This window comes from Loxodonta africana, chromosome X (assembly GCF_030014295.1).
Source record: "Loxodonta africana isolate mLoxAfr1 chromosome X, mLoxAfr1.hap2, whole genome shotgun sequence".
NCBI classification, from domain to species: domain Eukaryota; kingdom Metazoa; phylum Chordata; class Mammalia; order Proboscidea; family Elephantidae; genus Loxodonta; species Loxodonta africana.
Genome location: NC_087369.1, coordinates 28,762,189 through 28,775,648, shown reverse-complemented (window position 1 = coordinate 28,775,648; position 13,460 = coordinate 28,762,189).

The window sequence follows — 13,460 nt, the reverse complement described above, 5'->3', positions numbered from 1 at the left end:
GGGCAGTTCTACCCTGTCCTATAGGGTCCCTATGAGTCAGAATCAACTCAATGGCAATGATTTTGGTTTGGTTAAGGTATCTCTGGTAAAGTTCTGGAAACCCTGGTGGTGTAGTGGTTAAGTGCTATGGCTGCTAACCAAAGGGTCGGCAGTTCGAATCTGCCAGGTGCTCCTTGGAAAGTCTATGGGGCAGTTCTACTCTGTCTTCTAGGGTCGCTATGAGTCGGAATCGATTCAACAGCACTGGGTTTTTTTGGTTTGGTAATATTCTATGTCTTGAAGTCTACTTTGTCTGATATTAATATAACCACTCGTAACTCTTATGATTAGATTTTCTTAGCCTGTGTATTCACAGTCATCTCTTGTGTCCTATGTATACTTTTTTCTGTCTTCATATTCAGTATGACAATCTACTCTTTTAATTGGAATTTTAGTCCATTAACATTTGCTATAACTTCTAATATGATTTTCTTTACTTAAGTCTAACATTTTGATATTCGTTTTATATTTGACCAGTCTGTTCCTCTTTCTGGAAACCCTGGTGGTGTAGTGGTTAAGTGCTACGGCTCTTAACCATAGAGGTCAGCAGTTCGAATCCGCCAGGCGCTCCTTCGAAACTTTACAGGGCAGTTCTACTCTATCCTATAGGATCGCTATGAGTCGGAATCGACTCGATGGCAGTGGGTTTGGTTTGGTTCCTCTTTCTTTCTTTTTTTTTGATTGAGTATTTTTGTTAGTAGTAATATTGGTTTTGTTATTTGAAATTATTTTCTTTATGTTGTAGTTGTTAGTTACCATTGAGTACAATCCAACTCATGGTGACCCCATGTGTGCAGAGGAGAACTGCTCCATAGGGTTTTCAAGGCAATGAGCTTTTGGAAACAGTTCACCAGGCCTTACTTCCGAGTTAGTTAGTAGAAGTTAGTAGTCCAGGGTTTAATCATTCGTGCCACCCAGGGGCTCCTTCAATGAGTATTTTTATAATTCCATTTTATCTCCACTATTGGGAGCCCTGGTGGTGCAGTGGTTAAGCATTCAACTGCTAACTGAAAGGTGGATGGTTTGAACCCACAGCTGCTCCTCAGGAGAAAGATGTGGCAGTCTGCTTCCATAAAGATTTACAGCCTTGGAAACCCTGCGGGGCAGTTCTACTCTGTCCTATAGGGTCACTAGGAATCAGAAAGGACTCAACGGCAGTGGGTTTATTGCCTTATTAGGTATACCTTTGTAAAAATTTTTAGTGGTTGCTCTAGATAAAAAATACATCATTAACGTAATACATTCTACCTTCAAATATAAGATGCCACTTCACACACAGTGTAAGAACCTCATAGCAATATACTTCATTTTCTCTCTCCCATCCTTTGGGCTGGTGTTGTCATACATTTTTCTTCTATGTGCATTAGCCACACAGTCTCCTTGCTTTTCCTGGAAAATATCAGGCATGCTTCTGCATTTGTACTGCCTCTTCTCTCAGCCTAGAATGTTTTTCCCAAGAATCCATATGACTCACTCCCCGCCTCTTTAAAGAATTTTCAATTGTCACACTCTCCATGAGGCCTAGGGTGATCTCCCAATATAAAGTTGTAAGCTGATTCCCTTATCCTGTCACTAATTACTACAGCTCTCCTTTTCCTTGATCTATTTTTCATAGCATTTTTGTTTTTTTAAGCATTCCATACCATTCGTCTACTTTTTGTATCTGTTGTTTATTGTCTGTCTTTCACTGATAAAATGAAAGGCTGACAATTACACTAATTTTCCCTTTTAATTTGCCGATATATCTCAAGCACTTACAAGTACCTAAGAAAAAGCACTTATAAAATTTTTGAATGAATGAATTCTGATCGTAATTTTCATTCAAATTGCTATCCTATCTTTTGCTAATCGTTGGCATTACTGGAATAAATATTGTTATGTTTATAAACCATAGTTGCTTAGTGTTACCCTATTAGGGTCCGTGCCCTGGAGCAGTCGAGCCGATGAAACATACTACAGGTCAGAAAGAGTGAGAAAGTTTATTAAGGAGATGCATACATCACCAGGGACTCAGCAGGAACACAGGCTGTCTCCATGGAGTCCCAAAGAGCAGTTTTACATTAGAGCTTATATAGAATCTTACAAGGGATACAGGTGTCTTTGTAGTCCCCTGCCAGACATTTCTTCATTAGGCTAAAGATCGTACATACCTGGGCTCCAACTTTTCTGTGGGGGTTGTATGCCACAGGTAGTCGGACAGAACAAAAGGTTATTTGCATCAGTTTAAAACAAAGAACAAAGTCATTAACATTTGGTCAAAACAAAGCCATTAGCAGAGGTATGTGAGGAGGCAGGCAGAGGAAGAACAAAGCCTTAGTTATGTTAAGCTCTCAGTTGCCCATTTTGAAAAAAGGAGAAAACATGCTGGGGAGTATTGGGGTCACATTAGGAAATAAAACCTATGCATGGAATAGATTTCTATCAATAAATCTATTAAAAATTAATGAAAACCAATTAATAGCAAGACACTCCATTTAATATGGGTATCATAAAATTTTAGTCATGCTTTCAGTGTTATATTTTATCTGTTTTTATTTGCTTTATATAAAACTGTCTACCTCCTTCCTCTCAGTGAAAGTAATACATATTTATTGCAGAAATTTAGAAAATACAAAAATCTAAAACTAATTTTTTATAATCCCATAAATCTGAGAAAACCTATCTTCTCAATGTGCATTGTCACCATGCCTCCCATTCTGTGTTAAATATGTATTTAAGCACACTTCTTCTAATTCTAAAATATATGTCCTTCTTTTCTTTATTATCTGGTTACTTTATATCCATTTTAATTCTTGTACTTACATAAAATGGCAAGCAGCCCCCTCAATTTATGAGTAAATAGGCCCAGAGATGGGTTTTAAAAATAATACTAAAAGAATGAAATTGAATTCAATCAAACTAGTGATAAAGTCCAAAATTAACAAGTATTACAGTTTTCAATGTAAGTAAAGTCAATGAAAACATTTTATTTTTATTTTTTAGCATAGAGGAAACGTCAACCATTGCATTAGTTTCCTATTGCTACTGTAACAAATTAACACAAACTTAGTGACCAAAAATAACACAAATTTATTATCTTACAATTGGTCAGAAGTCCAAAATGAGTCTTATTGGGCTAAAATCAAGAGATTTCCAAGGCTACATTCCCTTCTGGAATCTCTAGAAGACAATCCATTTTCTTGCTTTTTCCAGCTTCTCAAAGCTACTTTAGATTCCTTGGCCAATAATTCTCTTCTATGGGTTTTTATCTTCAAAGTCAGCAATCATATCACTTCACCTCCTGCTTTTGTTGTCACATCTCTTCTCTGCCTCTCTCCCTTTTCTGCCTCTCTTTCTGCTTATGAGGACCCTTGTCATTACACTGAACACACCTGGATAATCCAGGATAATTTCTCCATCCCAAGGCCATTTGATTAGTAACCTTAATTCCATCTGTAAATTTAATTCTCCTTTGCCAGGTAAACTGACATATTCACAGGTCCAGGAACTAGGATATGGGTATCTTGGGGGCCATTATTCTCCCTACCACAACTAAACATTGGTGATTTAGAACCTCTAGAAAGCTAAACTTTCTGTTGTTTTTTTGTTCGTCTTTAAAGGCATTTGAGCTGCTAACTAATTTTGTGTTTGAATTCCAAAGACAAGAGGGAGACACAGAGGAGAAACTTAATTAAAAGGGCAGTTTAAATAAAGCCTGAAAGGTCTCTTGACAGGGATTTATGTGTATTTTATGACTACCGATAAACAATAAGCAGACACCTGGTATGTGATCAAGATGTTCAAGGGACTAAACAGGCCTAGAAAGATTAAACAAAAAAATTTGAAAGAAACAGACAAATAATATGAATATAAATTCTACCCAAATCAACTTCTGTCAGTAGCAATACTATAAACCCAAGGAGAAATATAGTAAGAACTATGTCTATTAATATATATATGGATAATGTTAAATTAATGACCCCACTGAAAAAAAAAAATTTTTTTTTTTTTACCAGACACCGTGAAATATTCTATAAACTATTATGTCACTAATCTGACTTGGTTCCCCAAAAGGCAAAAGTAGAGGAGAAATAAAGCTTTTTCCTTAACCTTTAAAATCTTCCCAAGTGCAATTATGTATTTCCCAAGACACTGACAACTTTCATTTCTAAACCTACGCTTTCCTGCCTGAGTCCAGACGTAACATTTTCCTGTGCGACGGCACTGGGACTGGGATGCTCTTTTTATCATTACTCGTTCACCTTGTTAAAGAGTTTTGAATCTGGCAGTGAACGGAAATTCCTAAACATAGCAAATTATGATTCACACTTGCATATTGCCATTCCTCTAAACTTTCCAATCCTATTACAGCCAGTCACTCATTAATACCAATACCCCTGAGAAGTTAAGTAGCCAATTTACCCCAATTTGGTAGAAAGGAGAGAGAATTTAAATGACTTTGCCTTTAATTAAGTTACTACAGTCACAAAAGCAGATCCTTATTTCTTTGCCATTCCATCACACTAATAGCAGAGTGATTTCCATCACACTAATAGCACATACAAATGTGTAACTCACAAGAAACCACTTTCTTTTTTACACAAAAACCATTAATAGAGCTTCCTTGCCATGGAAAGAAAGAAAGAGAGATTTCATTTACCTTCCTTAATGTTACCTTAGTGTAAAATGTGTGGAAGGAAATTGGAAGGCAGCATGCCTAGTGATTAACAGTGTAGATTCTGGAAGGAACATGCCAGAATTTGGTTCTTGATTCTTTTACTTAACAATTTTGTGATTTGGGGCAATTTTCTTAGCCTCAAATTCATCATATATAAAGTGGGGTTTATAATAATAGTTGCTATCTCATAGAGTTGGTGTGAGAAATAAATGAAATACGGTGTATTAAGCACATAGTATAGTCCTTTGGAAACCCTGGTGGTGTAGTGGTTAAGTGCTACGGCTGCTAACCAAAAGGTCTGCAGTTTGAATCTACCAGGTGCTTGATGACAACAGGTTTGGGTATAGTCCTTGGTGCATTTTCATCAGCAACCCCACTTTTTTAGTTTCAAATTCAGAATCAATGAATAACTAGAGCGCCTACAATAAGTCAAGGTCCCTAGGTGGTGCACTTGACTGCTAACCGAAAGGTTGCTAGTTTGAACCCACTCAGCGGTACTATGGAAGAAAAGGCCTGGCAATCTGCTTCTGTAAAAATTACAACCAAGAAAACTCTATGGAGAAGCCTTACTCTGCACATACGGGGTCACCATGAGTCAGCATTTACTGGAGGGCAATTAACAGTAACAACAACAATAAACCAGGCATTCTTATATGTGCTTTTATATATATCTTTAATATACTTCCCTGGCTTATGACCTTTGGGCTGAATCGACTTGCTTCTTAGTGCGTTCTATTGGAAATAGATCGTGGCACTGAAAGCAAAATTTTGACTAACCAATCCAACATTTCCAAACTGTCATAGGTTCTCTGTCAATCAAAATTCCATAAGTTGAGATAAGCCCCATAAAATTATATTGTGAAATGGAAATAGAACTTCAATCAAGGCTGACACTTAGCCAAAGTTCCAAACTGCTGGGTAGCCACTCCTTAAAATATGTATGGCTCTGTTTATTGCTTTGCCTAAACTCCTGGCTCAGGAGGCCAGGCCTCCTCCAAGACTTGCTGTCTGACCACCTTCAACCAAGAACCTATCATTATTATTTAGTTGACTAGCTATTCCCTCCCTCATGTACTTTCCCTATATCAGGCAATATGGTGCCTGGGGGTTCTTTCTGTTGGACCAGTTCCCATGGTACATCCAACAATGCCAGACCCAGAAAGGTGAGAGAACAGAAAACCTGTGTTCATTATAGCTTCTCTACCTGTTAGTTTTCATTAAAAATACAGTATATTTTATATTTACGCCATATGGTATGAGATGTGCAGGGATGGATTACCTAATAGCAAGGTACACACGGGCTTACTTGTGCTTACTTACTAATCTGTAGTGCACAATTTCACCTGTTTTTCATCACATCATATATATAAAGAGAGAAAGATGGAAGAGTATAGAGAATTACATAAATAGTTGTTACTTTGTTTAGGGGATTTAATTCTATAATAATAGTAGTAAGAAAAAAAAAGTACAGGTAGTCCCCGACTTAACATATTCAAGTTATGACGAACCACACTTAGGACCATCCGTTTTTGTTTTTTGTTTTTGTACATCTTATCATTAGTAATATGTACCACATACAGTGTTGCCGCACATAATTTGCTGGTGTTATCATTCTCACATGTTCACTTACAGATTTTCAACTTTATGATTTAGTGTTCAAGACACTGCCGTATAGATTTAGTTTGCTAAACTAAATCAGGGGCTTTGGTTGCTTGAAAACATGGACCCAAACACTGATTGCTTTGCTAAAGCTGATAGGCAGATTCAGGAGGTAGTGAGATGTTACCGTGAAATATATGAAGAAATAAAGAAAAGGACCATACAGACAACTCTCACTAGTTTTCTGGCCAGAAACACCATCCCCATTCCCAGGGATAATCCAGATGATCCAGAACCTTCCACAAGTGGAGTTGTTACCGCAACTGATAAAATGCCAACGTTGTCCAACTCTTCTTCATGGTATATCAGATGATTTTCTAGAGTTCCATGAAGGTCCATTTTTCATTTTAAAACTGCTTTTTAAAATCAAGATCAACTGTGAGTTTCCACTGGTTCAGGAATGCATGATAAGAAGCAAGAACTGGAAGCCTCCATTGTAGTATGTAAATATAGTCTTGAAATGGTAATTACGCTGATTGTTTGGCACAGTGTCAGGCTCATAAAGATGCCCCTCTCATGCTTCCTGAAATGAGGTCGGTTATACAGTGTTCCGTGTTATCGTTTTAAAGGAATGCTGAGTTGAATTAACTTTAATTCAGTTGACAAAATTTTAAGATACATTTAATCTCTTGAGATTGAAAGATTTGGTCTAACAGTTGTCTTTTGGATAGAAGTGCTTTGCATCCTATACTAAAATAAGAATGACAGTTAATTAATTAATTAACTTGAAAAGGCACTCTGAGACCAATTATATAGGTTATTTTGGCTAAATGAGCATATGCTAAGCCCAATTAAAATAATTCTGTGATTTCCAACACGAAAAGTAGTCTACTTCTTCAAAACCTGGGAAAAAAGTGATAGAGATTATAAAGACTGTTGTATTGAGAGTTAAACGGATTTTACAACATGTCAAAAAGTGCAAGTTAACAGTTCCGTAATCTTGCTGGTGTTTACATAATAAACAAAGTGTAGGAAGATACCTTCTGATTTAGACACCGATACTAACAATTTAAAAGCAAAGTGTGGACTACAGCTCTTATTATAAGATGAGGTACTTTCTTCATAAATATGTTTATGCATTCACCATTTCATTCATTCAACAAATATTTACTGAGTACCTACTCTATTCTAAGCATTCTTCTAGGCAACACAAAAACACCAAAACCGAAAACCAAACCTAGTGCCATGGAGTCGATTCCGACTCATAGCGACCCCATAGGACAGAGTAGAACTGCCCCCACAGAGTTTCCAAGGAGAGCCTGGTGGATTCAAACTGCTATCCTTTTGGTTAGCAGCCATAGCACTTAACCACCACGCCACCAGAGTTTCCAACACAAAAACAAGAAACAAAAACTCTTGACTTCATGGAATTCACATTGTAAAGGGAAGGCAGACAATAAATAAGTTACATTTACTAAAGAGAAAAATGAAGTAGAGAATGGCAGTAGAGGGTGATGTGAATGGGGTTGAAATTTGACATATGGGAAAGCCTCACAGAGATAGTACTTGAGTAAAGACCAGACAGGGTAAAGGGTAGAGGATCAAGCCATACATGGAGGAATAGTGTTTCAGAGAGTGAGACCAGCAAAGGCTAAGGTACTGAGATGGGAATTTCAGTAGCCTGTTCAAGGAATAGTAACAAGACCTTGTGGCTGGGGCAAAGAGAACAAGGAGAAAGCAGAGTAAATGGGACCTAGATGATATAATGCTTAGTAGGAATTATAAGTACTTTGCTTTTAGTAAGATGAGAGGCCGTTAGAGGGTTTGAGAAGTGACATGATTTGACATATATTTTAATAAGATCCTCATGGCTGCTGCGCTGAGAATAAGCTAAAGATTATAACATTCTCCGTGATCTCTCTGCTTTGGACATTCTATTTCCTCCCTCGCCTGAGTTAACTCAAATTAAGCCAAGAAGGCTAGCTCATGTGTCTCTTTTCCTGAAAGCATTTGCTGATATCTCCCTCACAAAGAAGATATAACAAAGATCCAACATCTAGGCACTTAAAAGTCTTTATTTTGGAAGTGCATGTGTATAAAATCCCTTGGTATAAAAGTAAGATCTGGAAACCTTCTGAATACTACAGTGATTGAGTGGCATGAAATAATTTTGGGTACTAAAGCCCTGAAGGAAGTAATTTATTTGTATCAGGTAATTTTCTCAAATATGAGAATGCTTGACCTGGCCCATCAACTTTACACACGGTCTTTAATATTTACAAAATATTAGATTTAGAGCTAATCCTAATGTTCAAAATAACACTTTTAAGAAATTTCAAGTAACATCATTTTGTGCAAGACTCATCATTAAAATGTATTTACAGAGTCAAAAACTACTGTTTCTCCACCCTTCCTTCTCTTCCACCTCACTCTTGCATGTTTGCTTCTCATTTATGGATGTCATTGGCAATGGTGTTGTAGTCAGATATAAAAATTGTCAGCAAGAGCTGCTAGGTCTTTTGGAATAATTTTTCTATTCAAAAGTTACTTTCAGTTTCCAGGTTGGGCTTTACATTTTCAACAGTCTTCATAAAATAACCATTTGTTATTTTTCTCCAACAGAGCTTCATGCAAACACTCATAGCTAAGCCCCTTAATACTTCTTACCAAATTAAATGGCTATGAGAAGAACTGAGCCACTCAAGTTCTCCTGTCAAATATCTTCTAAAGGTCTTTGGTACATTTAGGAACTTCAGTTTTCTTCTAGACTAGCACATTCCTGCAAATGGATTATCACTAAAGAGTACTAATTACTTCACTGACATGAAGTCAAAGGGTGTCTTAGGCTGGGTTCTCTAGAGAAGCAAAACCAGTGAAGAGTATATATGTATATATATATACGCACACACACACAAATACACACACACATATAGAGAGAGAGAGAGATTTATCTCAAGGCAATGGCTCATGTGGTAGTAAAGGCTGGCAAGTCCCAAGTCTGTGGGTCAGGCATCAGGCTGGAGGCTTCTCCTGACACACACACTTGCAGGGGCTGACAAACCCAAGATCGGCAGGTCAGATGGCAGGCTGCTGGCTCACAGGCTGTGGAGGCCAATGAATTCCAATACTGGAACACTTATACACTGCCAGTGGGAATGTAAAACAGTACAACCACTTTGGAATTTGATTTGGCACTTCCATAAAAACTAGAAATAGAATTACCATACGATCCAGCAATCCCACTCCTTGGAATATATCCTAGAAATAAGAGCCTTTACACGAACAGATATATGCACACCCATGTTCATTGCACCACTGTTTACAATAGCAAAAAGATGGAAGCAACCAAGGTGTCCATCAATGGATGAATGGATAAATAAATTATGGTATATTCACACAATGGAATACTACTCATCAATAAAGAACAAAGATGAATCCATGAAACATTTCACAACGTGGAGGAACGTGGAAGGCATTATGCTGAGTGAAATTAGCCAGTTGCAAAAGGACAAATATTGTATGAGACCACTACTATAAGAACTGGAGAAATAGTTTCAACTGAGAAGAAAACATTCTTTTGTGGTTACGAGAGGGGGGAGGGAGGGAAGGTGGTATTCACTAATTAGATAGCAGATAAGAACTGTTTTAGGTGAAGGGAAAGACAACACACAATACAGGAGAGGTCAGCACAACTGGACCAAACCAAAAGCAAAAGAAGTTTCCTGAATAAACTGAAGGCTTCGAAGGCCAGTGTAGCAGGGGCGGGGGTTTGGGAACCATGGTTTCAGGAGACATCTAAATCAATTGGTATAATAAGATCTATTAAGAAAACATTCTGCATCCCACCTTGGAGTGTGGCATCTGGGGTCTTAAACGTTAGCAAGCAGCCATCTAAGGTGCCTCAATTGGTCTCAATGAAGAACACCAAAGACACAAGGTAATTATGAGCCCGAGAGACAGAAAGAGCCACATAAACCAGAGACTACATCATCCTGAGACCAGAAGAACTAGATGGTGCCTGGCTGCAACCGATGATTGCCCTGACAGGGAACACAACAGAGACCCCCTAAGGGAGCAGGAAGGCAGTGGGATGCAGACCCCAAATCCTTATAAAAAGACCAGACTTAATGGCCTGAGACTAGAAGGACTCCAGAGGTCATGGTCCCCAGACCTTCTATTAGACCAAGACTGGAACTATTCCTGAAGCCAATTCTTCAGACAGGGATTGGACTGGACTATAAGGTAGAAAATAATACTGGTGAGGAGTGAGCTTCTTGGATCAAGTAGACATATGAGACTATGTGGGCAGCTCCTGTCTGGAGGGGAGATGAGAGGGCTGAGGGGGTCAGAAGCTGGCCAAATGGACATGAGGGAAGGAGTGTGCTCTCTCATTAGGGGGAGAGCAACTAGGAGTATATAGCAAGGTGTATATAAATTTTTGTATGAGAGACTGACTTGATTTGTAAACTTTCACTTAAAGCAAAATAAAAATTAAAAAAAAAAGATCACAACTTGTAGTTTGCTGTTATTGTCTTTGCAACAAACTAAGATAAAAACCCACTGCCGTCAAGTCAATTCCGACTCATAGCAACCCTATAGGACAGAGTAGAGTTGCCCCGTAGTTTCCAAGGAGCGCCTGGCAGATTCGAACTGCCGACCTCTTGGTTGACAGCCATAGCATTTAACCACTATGCCACCAGGGTTTCCAAACTAAGATAAAGTAACTATAAAAAAAAAAAAAAAGAGCAAAGTGAACCTGTCACTTCAAGAAAAAAAATTACAATATTTGTCGCCAATGATAAATTTTGAGGTTTTATATAAAACCGAATATTAGAAAGCTTATAAATGCTTCCATAACCTTGACAGCTTCCCAGGACAAAGACTTTTCTGATGAAAATGGTAGTGATATTAATGCTTATGATTTTTTAAAAAATATTGTATAATGGAATGTCAGTGAACCAAAATTTTCCAATGACCAATGTTAAAAAATCATACATGTGTAAAAGATACATTAAAAATACAAGTTAAATAATGGATTTTAATGTAACAATATGAAAAATCCATTGACACAGTTTCAGATTCCACATTGCGACTCATGTTTACAAAACCATCCCTTCTGGGGTGTGGGTGTACTATCAAAGAAGAGTATCCCAAGTTACCTTTAAATGCTACTGAAATTTTCCTCCTTTTTACAAATATTTATCTATGTGGGGCCATATTTTGTTCATATATTTACTTCTACCAAAACTGTGTATCACAACAGATTATATGAAAATCCGGCAGTCCTCTATTAAGCTAGACATTTAAAAAGGTTTGCAAAAATGTAAAACAATGCCACTCTTCTCACGAAATGTTTTATATTGTTTCATAGAATTATTTGTAAAAATACTTTAAGATCTCCATTTCAATTTGTTATGTGGTAAATAATAATATATATAGCCACCCCCTCTCCCCTCCACACAGAAAAAGCTCTTTGGAGCTCGTCACTGATTTTTAAGAGTGTAAAGGTGGTCTGGAGACCAAAATGTTTTGAGAATTGTTTATAGTATACCGAACGTAAAAAATAACATTCGGCACTTGCATAGTTTTTCTTATCTAAAATATTTTCTTCCCAAAAAATTATTACATTCGGTTTTCAGAAATTTGTAAGCTAACTTAGCTTCAGATAATTTCCTGTCTTTTTTTTTTTTTTTTACAGATATGGACGCTGTGGCACAAATTATTTAAGATAAAACGATTAATTGTGGAGCTAGTCATGCCACCTGTGCTGTGAGGAGGGTTCGTTCTAGCAGACCTGAAATATGGCTTGAGCTGCTTTGCTAAAGTATGAAATGTACCTGTGAGACGCTGACTGCTGATCGAAGTGTGAAACATACAGACCAATAGCGTTGCATTGTGACTATGGGTCAAAGGGGAGTTTGGGGTCAGTTTGTACCAAGGTGTCAATATTGTTTACTGATTACATCGAGATCATGGTTTGCACCTGGTTTGGGGAAGCCCCACCCTCCTCCTCCCGCAGGGCTCTGACACTGGGGCTGTTTACACAGAAAGAATCTGCTACATGAACAGCAGGGTGTGAGAAGTCGGAGGTGAGACTCCATTTAGGGCTCTGATTTCAAAGTGCTCTGCATACAGGTCACTGGTTCCTGAGAAAAGTGTGTCCTGGTATGGCTCTCACTAGTCTTCTCCAGACCCTTGCTGTGAGGCACCTTGTGGCTGTGACGGATATTCTGGCTTTAACGCTATTTCTATATCGTACATGCAGTCCACGGATTACGAATCAGCTCTGTTCCTAAGTCCGTCTTTAAGTCGAGTTTGTATTTAACTGGAAACAGGTACTGTTCACATCTAAGGTCAGTTAGTCAAATATTTGTCTTAATACAGGCTTTTTTTTTTTCTCCGCTTTCCGAAAGTAGAGCGTTCCTGTGAAGCCTTTCATAAGCCAAAATGGTGTAAAGCGAAGAAGCAATTACCATTAATTTACAGGGGAAAAAATTTTGAACATTCTCAGACCCAAAAAATAACCTACCAAATCATACCAAATAACACATAAAACCTAAAACAACACTAACTTATAGTAAAAGCAGGAATAATATGATAAGTAAATCAAGATAAAGCACAGATGCTCACAGACACAGTTCAAAGCTCTGGCGGCGTGATGCTGAGATGCTCAGTGTAGTTTCCTGGGACGGTGCTCCACCAGGACAGAGACATTCCCTAACGGGGACACAGGCCCTGAGGGCGCCACCTTCCCAGGTTAGGGCTGCCACACCTGGGTCACTGCCCTCCCCAGCTCGTGCATCTGAGAGTGTGCAGCACCTTGGGCTTACCAGAGGGACTGACCCCACCCCCACCCCCACGAAGAGAGGAGGTGAGGAGGAGGCAGAGCCTTGAGGAGCCTGAGAAGAAGCCAGGATGGAGAGACCAAATCAGCCGCTCCCCCCACCCTCACAGGCGCCTGGGATGGAGGCCCATGGAGAGAGGCTGACAGGCGGCAGATGGCACATGCTGGGGGAGAGGGGGAATTGGCCTTCCCTCTGGGGTGCCCCTTCCACAGGCTCCCTGTCCTAGGAGGAGAGGTCAGAGACTAGCCCCCAGCTTACCTGCCCAGGCCCTCTGGGAGGCTGGAGACTGGATCATGCCCCTCAGGAGCCGGGGGGCGGGG